Raw genomic sequence first — 14,749 nt, forward strand, 5'->3', positions numbered from 1 at the left:
GCCCACGGGAAGAGCTTGTGTGTTCCTGCGTAGAACTCAGCACAGACTCCGTTTCGACCGGATGCGTTATCACGGCGCTAATGCTTACACTTGCTGACTCTTCCTCCTGTCTTTTCCTCTTTCCACTTCTTTCTCAGGTTTCCACAGCTCGATTGTCTGCTAGACTAGATTGTCACCAGTAACCGGGAAGCTTGTTTGAGGGAGCAAGGTGAGCTGACATACAATCCTCTTTGATTCATTATTTTGTTTGCGCTCACCTCTTAGTTAGTCCCACTTCCTGGTATCTCAACAGTAAATAGCGCCACCGTGAAGAGGAAGGGAACTCCGTGGATCAAGTCAGATTTGTTAGCAGGTGTGAACAATATAGTACACTCACAGTACAGAACGGGGGTTGCAAACCCGCTGATGACCCAGCTGGCGCTCCTCACGTTCCCAGTGGCATCAGGAAAGTCATCAAGCCATGGCTTCAGCAAGCCCACCACAGTGGGAGAGATACCCACCCCCATCTTACCCTGTCAGGTCTCTTTAGAGAAGATCACACACATTGGATTGGGCCACGCTGTTACTTACTATTGACTAGTGGGCTGGCATCAATAATTTCTACGACACTGGTTTTATTTATTTTATTTTTGTTATATCATTAATTAAATAAGCCACTGAAAATGAGTTCTCACACGAAAGCTTATTTCGTGTTGTCTCTTTACAAGTGTGAAGACTACATTCCGATGGCAATTGAAACTCAAATTCAAGCTTCATGTCTTGTTAATGATTTTAAGGATGCAATGGGCATCTCTTTCTTCGTGGTAATTAATCATCTACTGCAACAAAAGGTTATCTTGTTATTGTAGTCACATCGATTGACAGAAATGGGGCAAGAAGCTGCAGCAGTGGGTGGGGGTTGGTAAACTGGGCTTGATAAACAGAATTACCCAGAGACGCTGGCCTGGGGCCTCGCACCTACAGAGCCAGCACTTAGAAGTAGAGGCGGGAGGATTACTGTCAACTGGAGGCCAGCCTGTGCTATATAGTAAGTTTAGGCTGAGTGCTTGAGCGCTGTCTCAAAAACAGAAACTGATAAACGAAAAAAACCCAAACATAAGAGAACAAAGCCATATGGGTGGCCGGGTCAGTGCTCCTTAAACAAAGCCGGTTTAACCAAGAAGAGAAGCTAGAGTGAGCAACCATGGCCATGGAGATTTTCAGACATTTCAGAAAGGCATCAGGGAGTCAGGGTGGCCAGCCCATATGGCATTATGTGCAAATTAGACAAAAGCATTCCTTCCAGACGACATTTTATTCCTGTCTAATTGGAAAGTTGTTGAGCTGAATCGATTGTTGGAAAAAGACATTTTATTACCATATGCTAGAAAATTATAATGCAAATAGTCAAATTACGTATCAGTAATGTATCCAAGTTTTAAGGAAGATGCAATTAAAAAAAAATCATTGAGATGTCCATATGAGCCGCGAGTGCTTCCTAAGTGTGGCTTTTCCCATGGTGCCATCTGAATGCCCTCAGGACAGTTTTGCTTTGTCAGGACCTAATTCCCAGTAGGTGGGGAAGGGAGCTTTCTGTTAAGTTCTGGTCATAGGAGACGGAGGAGAGAATTTGGAGTTTGAGGCGTGGCTTTTATTGGAAATTTAGGTGGTTTGAAAGGAATTTAACAGACACATCGAAGCTTCTATAGGTTTGGGGTAGTTGGAACTTTCTGGGGGTAAAGTTAGGGAAGAAAATGGAAACGATTTTAAGTGAACTTCCAGTAGTTCTGGACTTGGTTGTTAACTTGACACTCCCAGGAAGGAAGGAATCTTATTTGTGGAGTCGCCCCATCAGCTTGGTCTCTGGGGAGTTTTCTTGATGGCTGACTGATGTAGGAGGGTCCAGCCCACTGTGGACAGCACCATCCCTAGGCAGGTGGTCCTGGGCTGTGTAAGGAAGGCACCTGTGGTCTCTGCTTCAGTTCCTGCCATGAGTTCCTGTCTTGTCTTCCCTTGATGATAGGCTGTAAGTAGGAGCTGAAACAGACACCGTCCTCAGGTTGGTTTTGTGTTTCCTCACAACAGCAGAAGGCAAACAAGAAACATGTTGTAAAGCGTGTTTTCAGATAACGTGTTGTAAAGTGCATTTTCAGATCCCTTTCCACGTTAGTCACATGAGCTTGTTGCACAGCTAGGTTGCCTGTTGGCGGGAGGCCCACTTGTTGGCTCCCGGCCGCCCAGCTAGCTCAGCCCTGAAATAATCACACAGAAACTGTATTAATTAAAACGCTGCTCGGCTCATTAGCTCTGTCTTCTTATTGGCTCTTAAGTATTAATTTAACCCATTTCTATTAATTTGTATATCACCACGTGGCAGTGGCTTACCGGCAAAGATTCAGCATGTCTGACTCTGATGGCTCCATGGTGTCTCTGACTCTGCCTTCTTCCTCTCAGAATCCAGTTCCATCTTCCCCGCCTACCTAAGTTCTGCCCTATCAACAGGCCAAGGCAGTTTCTTTACTCATTAACCAAGAAAAGTAGCACACAGACAGAAGGACCTCTCACACCAGTTGCCAGCTGTGTGGTACCTAAACTTTCAAAGACCCTTTCTTTAAACCTGTATTATCTTTAGTACCAGGGAGTTGCTTTCAGGTTGTTGAGTATGTTCATAATGACCAGCCTTTCCTTACTTTCAAGTTTTCATAATTAACCTTCTGATGAAACTGAAAGTTAGTGTCTCAGTGTTGATGTGTGCTTGGTAGATATTGCTAGACATATACAGGGGAAGGGACACAGTACTTTGGGGCCAGATATGGAGTAGAAGGTAGGAGCATATGATTAGTGATTGAAAAGTTGAGAGAGGCTGGGGAGGTAGCTCAGTCAGGTATGAGGACCTGCGTTAGGATCCCTAGCACCAACATAAAAAGACTAGGTACGTGTCTGTAATGCCAGCACTGGGGGTAGGGGGAGACAGGAGGACCTTTGGGCCTCTTTGGTCAGCCAGTCTAGCTGAGTTGGCAAGCTCCAGGTTCAGCAAGAGACACTGTCTTGAAAAATAACGTGGAGTGTAATAGAGGACACACAGTTGCTCTCTGGCCCCCAAGTGCATATGTTCACATCTGTACACACCTGCACACAACTTATACACACACACGTGTGTGTACATGCAAGTCGCTGAATCAAAGAACATCAGATCACACATACAAAATACATGGCCACAGATGTGTAGCTTTGCTTCCCTGGGGACTGGAAACCCCAGCGCTCTCCAGGATGGGGGACTCAAAAACAGTTTTCTCAGTGACACATTGCTCATTGAGAATAAGCATGAATAGGCTGGACAGTAGCCCTCGTTCCTGAGAACATCCATGTTGTCCCTTTATTATTCTTGTGACCCATGTCCTCACTGTCTTGGCATGGTGCAGGACTTGGTACTGTTACTACAGAAGCAGAGGAAGGCAATTAGGAGAATCAGTGAGATTTTTAGGTGAATTTCTGCTATTTATGTCTATAATCTCCGTGCCCTCTCAACACATATATAATCAACATTTTGAAGAAAAGATTCATATCATTTTTTATGAGAGAGAGAGAGAGAGAGAGAGAGAGAGAGAGAGAGAGAGAGAGAAAGAGAGAGGGAGCATGCTGAAGGAAACAAGAAAGGTTCTACACACACACACACACACACACACACACGCACACACACACACACACACACCCTGGAAATTGCTTTTCAGCTTACCCTGGAGTTAGTGTGTTTGGTTTTCCCTTTGTCTTTAATATATCATAGAGAGTAGGGAAATGAAGATATTTTTGGAGCTGATGTTTGGCACCTGTGATATTGAACTAATAATTTTTGTGTTTCATTTTTCCTCACCTTCCAGCGGGAGGATGATCATTTGCTTGTAGAAAACACCGAGGGAAATGTTGGCAAGCAGAAGCTTAATGAATGTTAAAATGAAACAGAGTGATAGCTCGCTCTTCTGATGACAATCTGATGGGTCTTCGCACGGTGCGGTCCTAGTAACGGTGCCGGTTAGTTTTAAGAGGCTGTCAAGTTTGAGGAGGATGGGGCAAAGACACGTATCTCTGGCAGGAACTGAGATTTAACCAGGATGGATAGCTTCCTAAGGAAGGGTAATGAGTGGGCTGTCCTGTGGTGGGCACCACTAGGCTTCTAGAATCAGTCCTCTGCTTGGTATATGCATCAAAAGGACCAGATGCCAGTCACGTGGTAAGGACCTCCACAGGAAGGGAAGCTGCTCAGAAGGACTTTACACCAAGTCACGCGGTCAGGACCTCTCTGGGAAGGGAGGCTGCTTTCCTCAGTGCTGCGCAGGGCCCAGAGCCCGTCTCATGTTATTTGTTTCTCAAATACCCATAGGTGGTGTGTCCTGAGTGGAGGGGGGGAGCTGGCACTGCAGCCAGGTACCACTCGCCTGCCTAGATCCACGGACCTTGGATGACGGGCTCCTCTCTGCTAGGTTTGTCTTAGTTAGGGTTTCTGTTGCTGTGATACAACAGCAAAAGCGACTTGGGGAGAAAGGGTTTATTCCATTCATACTTAACACATCGCAGGCCATCACTGAAGGAGTCTGGATAGGAATTCAAACAGGGCTGGAACCTGGAGGCAGGAGCAAAGGCAGATGGCATGGTTACTGGCTGCCTACTGCCTTGCTTCCCCTAGTTTGCTAGCCTACTTTCTTAATAGAACCCCGGGACCATGTGTCCAGAGGTGGGCTGGGTCCTCCCCTATCAGTCACTAAATAAGAAAATGCCCTACCAGCTTGCCTTCAGCTCAGATCTTACATCAGTTCCTTAATTGAGATTCGCCCCTTTCAGAGGACTCTAGCTTCTGCTGAGTTGACATGCTGACCAGGACAAGGTCAGAAATCGTTTCTGTGGTTCTGTGCATTTCAGGCTAGTCTGTCTTGTCCCAAATGGAGCAGATAATTCTGTCACTAGCGGATAACAGGTGACCAAGGCCAGGGGCATCCTGGGAATAAGTACAACCGGAGGCAACTGTCCGCCACCCTGCTCCCTGGTGTGTGCGGAGACTGCTAAATGTTGCGTTGTCTTTTTTCTTTCTTTTTTGATTCTCCACTCTGATTCTGAAATACCTAGATGCCAGATGTGACCAAAATAGCTTCATAGCTGGAGCATGAGGAACAAAATCGGTGTGTGTAAGTCTCATGTTCTGCTTTACAACAGGCCTCAGAAGGACAGTGAGACACTTAGTGGATCAAAGTGTTTGTTTGATACCAAGCCCGGTGAACCGCATTTGTTCCTTGGGACCCACATGGGAGAAGGAGAGAACCGACTCCCATATACTGTCCGCTGACTTTCGCATGCAAGCCTGTGCCCACACAGGCCTAATAAACAAATATAATTAAAAGAAAGAAAATGACTCTCAGGACTAAGTTAAATGGACCAGATTTTTAGAAAGCTTTCCCTGGGAGGGCAAGGGCAATCATTTTCCAGTACATTTATTCCTTAGGCTGAAAATGCAGAAGAAAACACCAAATGCATTTGAATATTGAAGTGGACCTGGGATATTAGGAAATGGCTGTTGGGGGTCAATTCTGTTAAAATGATAGCAATCACATAAGCCTCTTTGTCGTCCCTTTGTTAGAGGGGGTTCTGGAGCGTGGGCTTCCAGCACCACTATCCGTGTCCTGCTATATCGCCTATGTATGAAAGATTAATTCTGTGGTCCATTTGATGTGAGGCCAGATTTTATTAACTAGGTCACCAGGGCACACACAGGGGGTGAGGTCCTGCTGGCACTGTGCTGCCTCTGGTAACTAATTGGATAAGTATCCTGGTAGGAAGATAAACTGAATCCCCTTCAGTAGCAGGTAGCAGGCAGCTGTGTGGTATCTGAGCAGGTTGCCCGTTAGGGAAGAAGGGTTACAGTCGGAGCCTTGGAAAAGTCCCCAGTGATGCTCATGGTGCCAAAGGGGTCCACCATGCCTGAAATGATCCCAGAAACTGCAGAGGAACTGAAGATGGATGGATTGTTTTCAGATGTCTTGATAAGGTTTCTGCTTCCACTCATACATTTTGAACACAATGTGGATCTTTTTCCTTCTCCAACCAAGAGTCTGAGTTGACACCACTCACTTGGCCGTGATTCCCTGGGGCAAAAGCTTTGGGATTACACACAGGGATTTGGGATTACACACAGGGAGATTCATTTCTAGCTGTGCTTCTGAAGGGCTAGCTTGGCTCAGTATAACAGCTGGAAAATGAACCAAAGGGCCCTTCGAAGACACAATGGAGATCTGCTCTTGCCCAACGAAGGATCCCCCCCAGCCCTAAGACAGGGTTTCCTGCCTGGCTGTCCTAGAATTCTCTCTGCAGACCAGGCTGACTTCAAACTCCAAAGGTCCACCTGCTGCTGCCTCCCAAGTACTGGGGTTAAAGGCGTGTGCCATCATGCCCCTTTTGATTTTGTTTTTATTTTTCCATTTATATAATTGTCATTGTACTTAAAACCTGGGCAGGAATGCTGCTGGTCTGCTCCCAACCATTTTCCTGGCTCTTCAGACAATGGCGGCCTGACCTGTGTTGGGTGCTTCCTGAGTGTTTGTAGAGGAGACGAAGCACCTGAACACTTGCCTGCTCTGGAATAGAGTGCCGGATGGAGTCGCTATGGGAGGGGGTGGGAAGGTGTGCGGTCTCCCTCCTTATACAGAAGAACTGAGAGGCGAAGGCAACGATTCATTTGAGGAACGGCAGGCATGGACACCATTCTTTGTGGCACATCACTTCCTTCATGTGAGGGTCGTTTGTAGTAGAAGTCCTGAATATAGTTCCTTCCACCCTATGTTTTTCTTTTCTTTTTCCCTTTTTAAAGATTTATTTATTATGTATACAGTGTTCTGCCTGCACACCAGAAGAGGGCGCCAGCTTTCATTCTAGATGGCTGTGAGCAGCCATGTGGGTGCTGGAAACGGAATGTGGGTCCTCTGCAGGAAGCGCGGGTGCTCTTCCATACCCGGCCATCTCTCCAGCACCCATGTTCTTCTTGTTCAGTCCAGGATCCGCCTTTGGAATGGAGCCACCGCGTTCAGGGTGGGTCTTCCCTGGTCAGTGAGCCAAATCTAGACACTCCCTCACAGATGTGTCCAGAGGTCTACCTCCTAGGAAATTCTAGATCCTAGACTCGATCATCAGTGTTAATTGCAGCAGTAATTGTGAGCTAAAGGAGTTTAAGGGCGGGCAGGCATCTGGCAGAGGTGGAATGCGAAAGCGTGGTCGTGAGTGAGTTTTCTCTAGTGACTTATTTTACATTCTGCTGTGTGATTTCTTTCCTTGTAAAAGCTTTGTTGTTATTTATTAATCCGTAAGTTAAATTGTTTTGATCACTGCTTAGCGTATTTCGGAGAGCTTTACTGATATATCCAGGATCCGGCAGACTCCGTTACATAAACCACCGTTCACACGCACTTGTGGGAATACACAAACCCACCGTTGCCATGCTCCTGGAAACGGTCCGTTTTCTTTTCCCAGAGACTCTTCTCCTACTTCACAGTTACACAGTTGCTGCTGCCAAGGTGTCTTGAGAGTCGTCTCTAAGACTCAAAGCCAGCGTTAGGTTAGCACAAAAGTAAGGCACCTGCTCTCCGAGGGGGGACGCGAGAAAGTGCTGCCGTCGACTCTGGCATCAGCTTCTTTGGAAAGCTGACCGCGCAGAAACGCTGCAGAGGATCCTGCGAGCCCTCTCGGGCCTCAGCCACGGAGGAATATTCTATGAAACAGCTGTGCCAAAAAGCAGACTCGACACAAACCTATAATAGGAGAAGCAGGCCTGACAAGAGTCCTCAGAGGAAATGCAGGCTCAGCTGGTTGATAGCAAGACCCACGCCCACCGGCTACCTGATGCTACAGAGCAAGCGCAGACAGCCCTGTGCTCTGCTAGGGCGGGGGTGGGGCCGCGGAGCTGCCCGTCTGATGGGGAGAGTCACTCCCACGGGCCCATATCTGCCCCTCTGATGGGGAGAGTCGCTCGCACGTGCATCCTAACCTTTCTCCGTGTCCCTGCATGAACCACCTGCTGTAGCTAGACTATTCTATGCATGCACCATGGTGCCTCTTTTCTGTTTGCTCATCCCTTTCTGTCCAGAGTTGTTTTTGTATCTCTCATCCCTGCCTCGGACTGGACTTTCCTTTGTCAGGTTGCGGCTCTGGCTGTGTTTTGTCTTTTGTGAAACTCTCCCTAGAAATCCTTCACAATGCAGGTCCTCCCCCTTTCTCTGCTGTGGTTTGTTGTTGGGGCGTCCGGGGAGAGGGGAGGCTTACAGGGGCAGACATTAGTACCTTGTGAGGTGGAGTGTACACATCGAGGGGTGGGTAGAGAAAAAGAATTCCAGAAGAAGCTGTTCTGTGGAAACCTGGCGGGATGGGGAGTAGGCACCGGTCTGTAGCGGGGTGGCAGGGCACTTGCCTACACAACAGCGGAGGCACCAACACACCTTTGGTGGTTTTTGAGTAGGCAGTAGGGATTAGAAAGTCCCCCCCCCCCTTCTTTTCAGCAGCTGCCCCATGTGTGGATGCCTGCCAAGCCTCCGGGGGACTGTGCATAGTCCTCGACCCTAGGGTGAGAGCGAGGGTTCTGATACAGGGCCGGAGGTCCAAAGAGGTTTTTTTAGCGTGCGTGCCTGTTGCAACTCTTAGTTTTAATTGTCAACTCCTAGTCGTGCAGAGTCGGCGGGAAAGGGAGTCTTAAATTAGGAACTGCCTAGATCCGGTTGGCCTTGTGGGCGAGCCTGTGAGGGATCTGGGTAACTGGGTTAACCGAGGTGGAAAGAGCCACCCTGAAAGTGAGTATTCCGATTTCCCAGGCTGGGCTCCTTAGTGGGGGGTGGGGGTGGGGACGTGAGTTGAGTACCATTCATCCATCCCTCCCACTCCCCCGCCCTTCTTGACTGTGGCTGTGGTTGTGACCAGCTCTTTCAAATTCCCGCTGCCTTGGCTTCCCCTCAGTAGTGGAATTGAGAGCCAAAGGAACCTGTTTCTCCCCTGAGCTGCCTTGTGTTAGGCACTTTATCACAGGAAGAGAAATGAAGCTAGGATGTCCATAAACTTCGCATGGAGACGCAGATGAAAAGGAAGCCCAGTGTGACACGAGACCCTGTCAGTGAGGTCTGCTCTGCCCGCGGCTCCATTCAGTGTTTGAACCAAGCCAGGCTGTTTTTCCAACGTCCAAGGACAGCATAGAAAGCGCGGTTGCCTCTTGTTGTGTGCCCACCGCTGGTCTGAGAAGGCAACACTGGGCCGGCATTCTTTTGGCCTCCCCAGGGACCCTGTCCCCAGGTTCGACTTAACGATGTTGTTTGGCATTTCCAGTGGCAATGGGTTTTGATCAAGCTCTGTTTGCAGCAACAGTATTAAAAACATAAATTGCCCAGAGATTGTTTTTAACATTAAAATGAGAAACGTGGGAAGGACAAGGGACTTAGAAAAATGAAGCTTGATTTTGCTGCAGGGAACTTTTACTCTCGGCGTGGTCTCTGTTCCGTCTTGGAGACAAGACTTTAGACAGTTGATTTGTTTCATAGGAAAATCTCTGACAGATACGGTAAAATTGCGAAACCCCATGCCGAGTGTTGAATTTTTGTCATTGTACCCATCCTTATCACGATGATTTGTTTGCTGTTTCTGAGATCATTTGGCCGCCTGTCTACCCTAGGTTCAAATTTCTAGATGACAATTACCTTGTTGTGTGTGAGAGAAGTTGAGTGTGTCTCCCTGTTGCCAGAGAGGAGAGGAATATCATTATTAGGTGGGCCGATCATTTATTTGCAAGCTAAAATACATTCTTGGAGAGGTGGAAGTTTCTTCTTGTCTGAAGCTTGTTTGTTCCCCAAGGGCCATGAGGTGTCCTGCAGAGCTGTTTCTATGCTAATTTTTTACCTTCTGTGTGCTACTGTTAAGGCTTTTTCTTGGGTTGGGACAGGCAGTAGAGAAAGGCGATGAAAACATCGCTGGAGTGGGTGGACCTATGCAGAATAAAAAACCTGTTAGTTATTTTGCCATTTCAACATGGGGCTAATGATTCTGAAAGATCCTAAATTAGGTTTGTAAATGCCGTTTGCGTGAACATCTTTACTTGGCCATTGAATCTATAGAGATCTTCCTGCCTCTGCCTCCCGAGTGCTGGGAAAAAAAGATGTTCCCAGGAAGAACAGTGTTGGGGAAAAGCACAGAGAAAAGACAGGGAAACTGATCCCTTTAAAATGAGTATCTTTAAAAACTTGTTTCTATTTTATCTGTATGAATGTTTTGCCCGTTTGTGTGTCTGTATACCCTGTGCATGCAGTACCTGAGGAGGCCAGAAGAGGGCGTCAGATCCCTTCGAATTAGAGTTACAAATAGTTGTGAACTGCCATGTGGGTGCTGGAAATGAAACTCAGGTCCTCTGGAAGATCAGCCCGTTCCCTTAACCTCCGAGCCAGCTCTCTAACCCCTAAAATGAGTAGTGTCTTACAAAATCTTTATGAGCTGCCTTCTGCAGATTGCTCCATTGCCAAGTGAGCACATTATACATTCACACATACCGAATATCATTTGAGTGAATGGATGCTGACCATGTACCAAACTCCCAGACTGACCAGGAAATCTGTAGCAGTAATGAGGTCCAGACAAAGTTACCTGGGTAGAATGAACACTCAGCCTGATGTGTCTTGAAGCTCATAGCTGACTGTGCTGGGCATCTCCAAGGATGTGGCCCTCTGCAGAACTGGCAGAATTGCTAGAGGTGCAGAGATGCTCTTGGAAGCCCAGACAATACGGGTGATCAGCACAAAGGGCTGTTTTCCTCTCCTTCCAGCGCGGGCAGCATTATGCTGGTGTTTGCAGCTGTGGGCATCTGCTGTTTGCTTCGGAGCTCTGCCGCTCGTCTGGGGAAATCTCTTTGAGAAATCTGTTTACCGAATACTAAAATGCACTTTTATTGCTACCCAGTTGCTGTGATTTTAGATATGGCTTGCGTGTGTTTTGCAAGGATTTATATGTTGAAATTTAATCTCGGTTGTGAAGTATTACGAGGGTGAAAACTTAATCTGGGGTGTTGAGGGGCAGGGCGTGTGAGAAGTGATGAGAATTAAATACGGTCTTTATGTGGAGTCCTCATAATTGAATTTTGGGGACATTATAAGAAGTAGGAGAGGGAGACCAGGGTTCCTGGTTTCTTGTCAGGTGAAGCCCTGTACTGTCTAGGAACTAGAAGGCTGTCGCCAACCCCTTAATCTCAGGAACTGTTAGTTTAATAATAAACCCTTCTTTATGAGATTATCCAGCCTCACACATTTTATTATAGCAATATAAAGCAGGCTAACATGGGAGTTAAACTGGAAAGCGCCTAAGTAAGGACTTTGTTCCCCAAAGAATAGCATTGAGTACGTCTCGTCTCATTGCTGGGATTTTAAAGCTACAGTTACAGCTGACTCTTGATTTCTGTTAAGTTGAATTCAAGGAATGGAACTTAAAATGCACCCTTCTCTAAACTTTAAACATGCCCTGTTACTAAAAGGCATTTATTAGCCGGGTGGTGGTGGCGCATACCTTTAATCCCAGCACTCGGGAGGCAGAGGCAGACCGAGTTCTGTGAGTTCGAGGCCGGCCTGGTCTACAAAGTGAATTCCAGAACAGGCTCCAGAGCTCCAGAGAAACCCTGTCTCGAAAAAACTAAAAACTGAAGAAGAAGAAGAAAAAAGAAGAGATACCTTACTATATGCTGAAATAGTTCAAGCCCCTTAATTCTCACTGTGAACTAGTCAGTATTGAGTACAGTATGTTGGTGGGGAAAGCTGAAATTCATGAAAACAGCATCTTCACGTGGCCATTGAACACAACTGAGAGGAGGCAGAGCTGAAACCGGGCTTAGCGTTCTTGGCTCTGGAATGAAAGTTTGTTTGTTTGTTTGTTTGTTTGTTTATTTATTTTGGTTTTTAAGACAGGGTTTCTCTGTGTAGCCCTGGCTGTCCTGGAACTTGATTTGTAGACCAGGCTGGCCTCGAACTCCCAGAGATCCACCAACCTCTGTCTCCTTAGTGCTGGGATTAAAGGTGTGCACCACCACTTGGCCAGAGTGCAGATTCCTAATTCAGCACAGCATTTAAATCCTGGAGCCTCCAAGCAGAGTAGACACTGACCTTAAGGGTGATGCTGATGTTGCTCCAGGGATCAGGTCAGGTGCCTGGCTTGCTTGAGGACCTTGGCATGAGTGTATTCGGCCAGCTTAACTTTAATTCACAGTAGCACATTAACACAGTTCCCAAGGGCCATTCTGGGTATAGAATTTGTGGAAGTCCCGCTAAGGGATGGATGCAAGCTGAGGAAAGCTGGGAAGACGGCTTTTTAAGAAGTTCTGCTTCTTACGTGTAGGATGCTGGTGGTCTGAGTCATTTATCTTTTTTTTTTTTTTTAAAGTCTGAGAGTTTAAAGTCATGTAGTCCAGGAGTACGAAAAGAGATATAGCACAAGGTAGTCGAATGGGGCTATTCAACACTATTGGTGACATAACTGGTCTGAAATCGAGAAACTATGAAGTGTGTGATGGTTTGAGTGAGAAACACCCACCACAGTCTTGAACATTTGAACACTCAGTCCCTATGGGGTGGTGCTGTCCGGGGAGTTTCAGGAGATGTGGCTTTGCTGGAGGAAGTATGTCTAGGGGTGGGGAGGCAGGAGTGGACTTTGCAATTAGAAATCTTTATCACTTGTAGTTTGCTCTCCGCCTCACACTGGGATTGGAGTTTAAGGTGCAAGCTCCCAGGTTCGCATCCCTCCCACCCTGCCTGCTTCCTGCTGCCACACCCCCTGCCACAGGACGAACTCTCATCCCTTCCTTAACCGGAAGGCAAAGCAAACTTTCCTCCCTAAGTCGCTTTTGGTCTTTGTGCTTTATCCCAGCCGCGGAGAAGTAGCTGATCCGGAGGGTGAGGCCTGATGGGATATCCCCCATTTCCGTGATACTAGAAAGGGAGAGACGTCAGAAAGACAACCAGCAAGACTGAATCCTAGGAAAGCCAGAAGAAAATAGGATTCCAAGCAGATGCGCCCTGGAGGTCGGATGCCTTCCACGTGGTGTAAGGAATCTAAGACTTTTACTCTATAAAAGCAAACCCCTCTACCTTTCTTGCTTTCCCAAAGTTCACCAAGCATATTGAATATATATATATATATATATATATATGTATATAAATATATATATATATATATTTCCACTCTAAGAACTCTCTTCATGTTTCCTCAAGTTCAGGAGGCAGCTTCTTTCCATTTGGTATGTCCTATGGAGGCTAGCCCGCTCTTCCGTGTTTATCTGTCATGATTCTCGTGCCGCCCCACCTTCCTCAACGGAAACAGGCAATTTGCACTACAAACATGTTGATTCTGCATCACATTTTCAGTAGGCGTACCTACCCACATTTTGTTTTCTAGTCAGTCTAGAAAAATCAGCAAACCGGGCGGTGGTGGTGCGTGCATTTAATCCCAGGACTCCAGAGGCAGGGACAGGCGAATCTCTGGGAGTTCGAGGTCAGCCTGGTCTAAAAGAGCTAGTTCCAGGACAGACACCAAAGCCACAAAGAGAAACCCTGTCTCGAAAAACAAAACAGAATAAAACAAAACAAAAATCAGCAAGTGTGGGACACCCCATGACCCGCTCTCCTGCTCCTGGGGTTTGTCCTTCCAGTGTATGGTGGGAAAGAGAGCCCTCTGCACACACGCTCTTGCTCATAAGCTTTTTTCTTAGGGTGGAAAGTCCTGAGGGTTTTGAAAGCTCAGGGACTGCATATATCCTTTGGGCGAATTCCCTAGACATTAAAAGTGATGCTTTTGAAGATAATTGTAACATAGGAAAAAACCCTAATGGGACATAGTAACTGAAAAACAGGGATCACAATTTTATATACAAATGACTTTGGTTCAACATGTATATATAAAAACCCTATAATCATAGATATTTTTCAGTAGGGTGAAAGTTTCTGAGTGTTTTTCTATTTCTCAAGAGTGCTGAAATTTTGTTATTTGTTTTATAATTTTAAACAGTATCTATTTCAATATTTATCATTACTCTGCTAAGGGAGAAGAGCAAGGACGCAATACAGAAAACATAGACATATGCCAGTTATTCACACCTTTCCCTCTGCTCCCCTGAGCATGCTCCTCCTGTGCATGGGGCGGAGGGGGGGATTGAGCACATTCCTACTGTGCAGGAGGACCGTGAACCCCTACTGTGCAGGAGGACCATGGGGGTCCTGCCTCATCCTTGTCCAAAGAAGTCACCTGAAGCTCGTGGGGTTCAAGGTCTCCTTTCCTGTCTTCTTCCTGCTGTTATTTTTCCTAGTCTACTCAGCAATGGGTTTCTTGAGCTTTTTGAGTAGATCTGGAGGCTACTTTGTCCCGTTCCCCCCACCCCTGCGACGTGTATGCATGCATGTATGTATCTATATGTGTATCTATGTATGTCATTCCTGTCCAGTACCCTTTCTGAGTCAGACCTTTGAGGTCACATACAACCTTCCCATCAGGGTAGATTTGTTGCTAGTTTGAGGTACACACTGGCCCACAGGAAGACAAGCAAGTTTGACAGAGTTCATGATCTGACTCAGTGACTCATGCCTCGAGCCAGTATGTAGATCTCACATTGTCTGTGGGTTTGTGCCCATCCTCTGATCATCCTAATGTAGTCCAAGGCTGAAGAAGTTTGAGAGGGTTGAAGGTGTTAGTGGGGCGTGGGTACCATAAGCTCAGCGTATCTGTCTTCCTA

At 46.7% G+C, this 14,749-nt stretch overlaps 1 protein-coding gene across 3 annotated transcripts in view; it reads left to right on the forward strand.

Moving 5' to 3' along the window:
* Window positions 1-14,749, forward strand: part of Mtus2 (microtubule associated scaffold protein 2) — a 372,456-nt gene that overhangs the window by 9,272 nt on the left and 348,435 nt on the right. Inside the window, exon 2 of one of the 3 annotated variants that reach the window (XM_085685182.2) lies at window positions 12,892-13,067. The exons of the other annotated variants lie outside the window; for them this stretch is intronic. The gene's annotated coding sequence lies outside the window, so the exon portion shown is untranslated. The remainder of the gene's footprint in view (window positions 1-12,891; window positions 13,068-14,749) is intronic. 3 annotated transcript variants of the gene reach the window in all.

This window comes from Myodes glareolus, chromosome 2 (assembly GCF_982192425.1).
Source record: "Myodes glareolus chromosome 2, mMyoGla1.1, whole genome shotgun sequence".
Classification (NCBI taxonomy): domain Eukaryota; kingdom Metazoa; phylum Chordata; class Mammalia; order Rodentia; family Cricetidae; genus Myodes; species Myodes glareolus.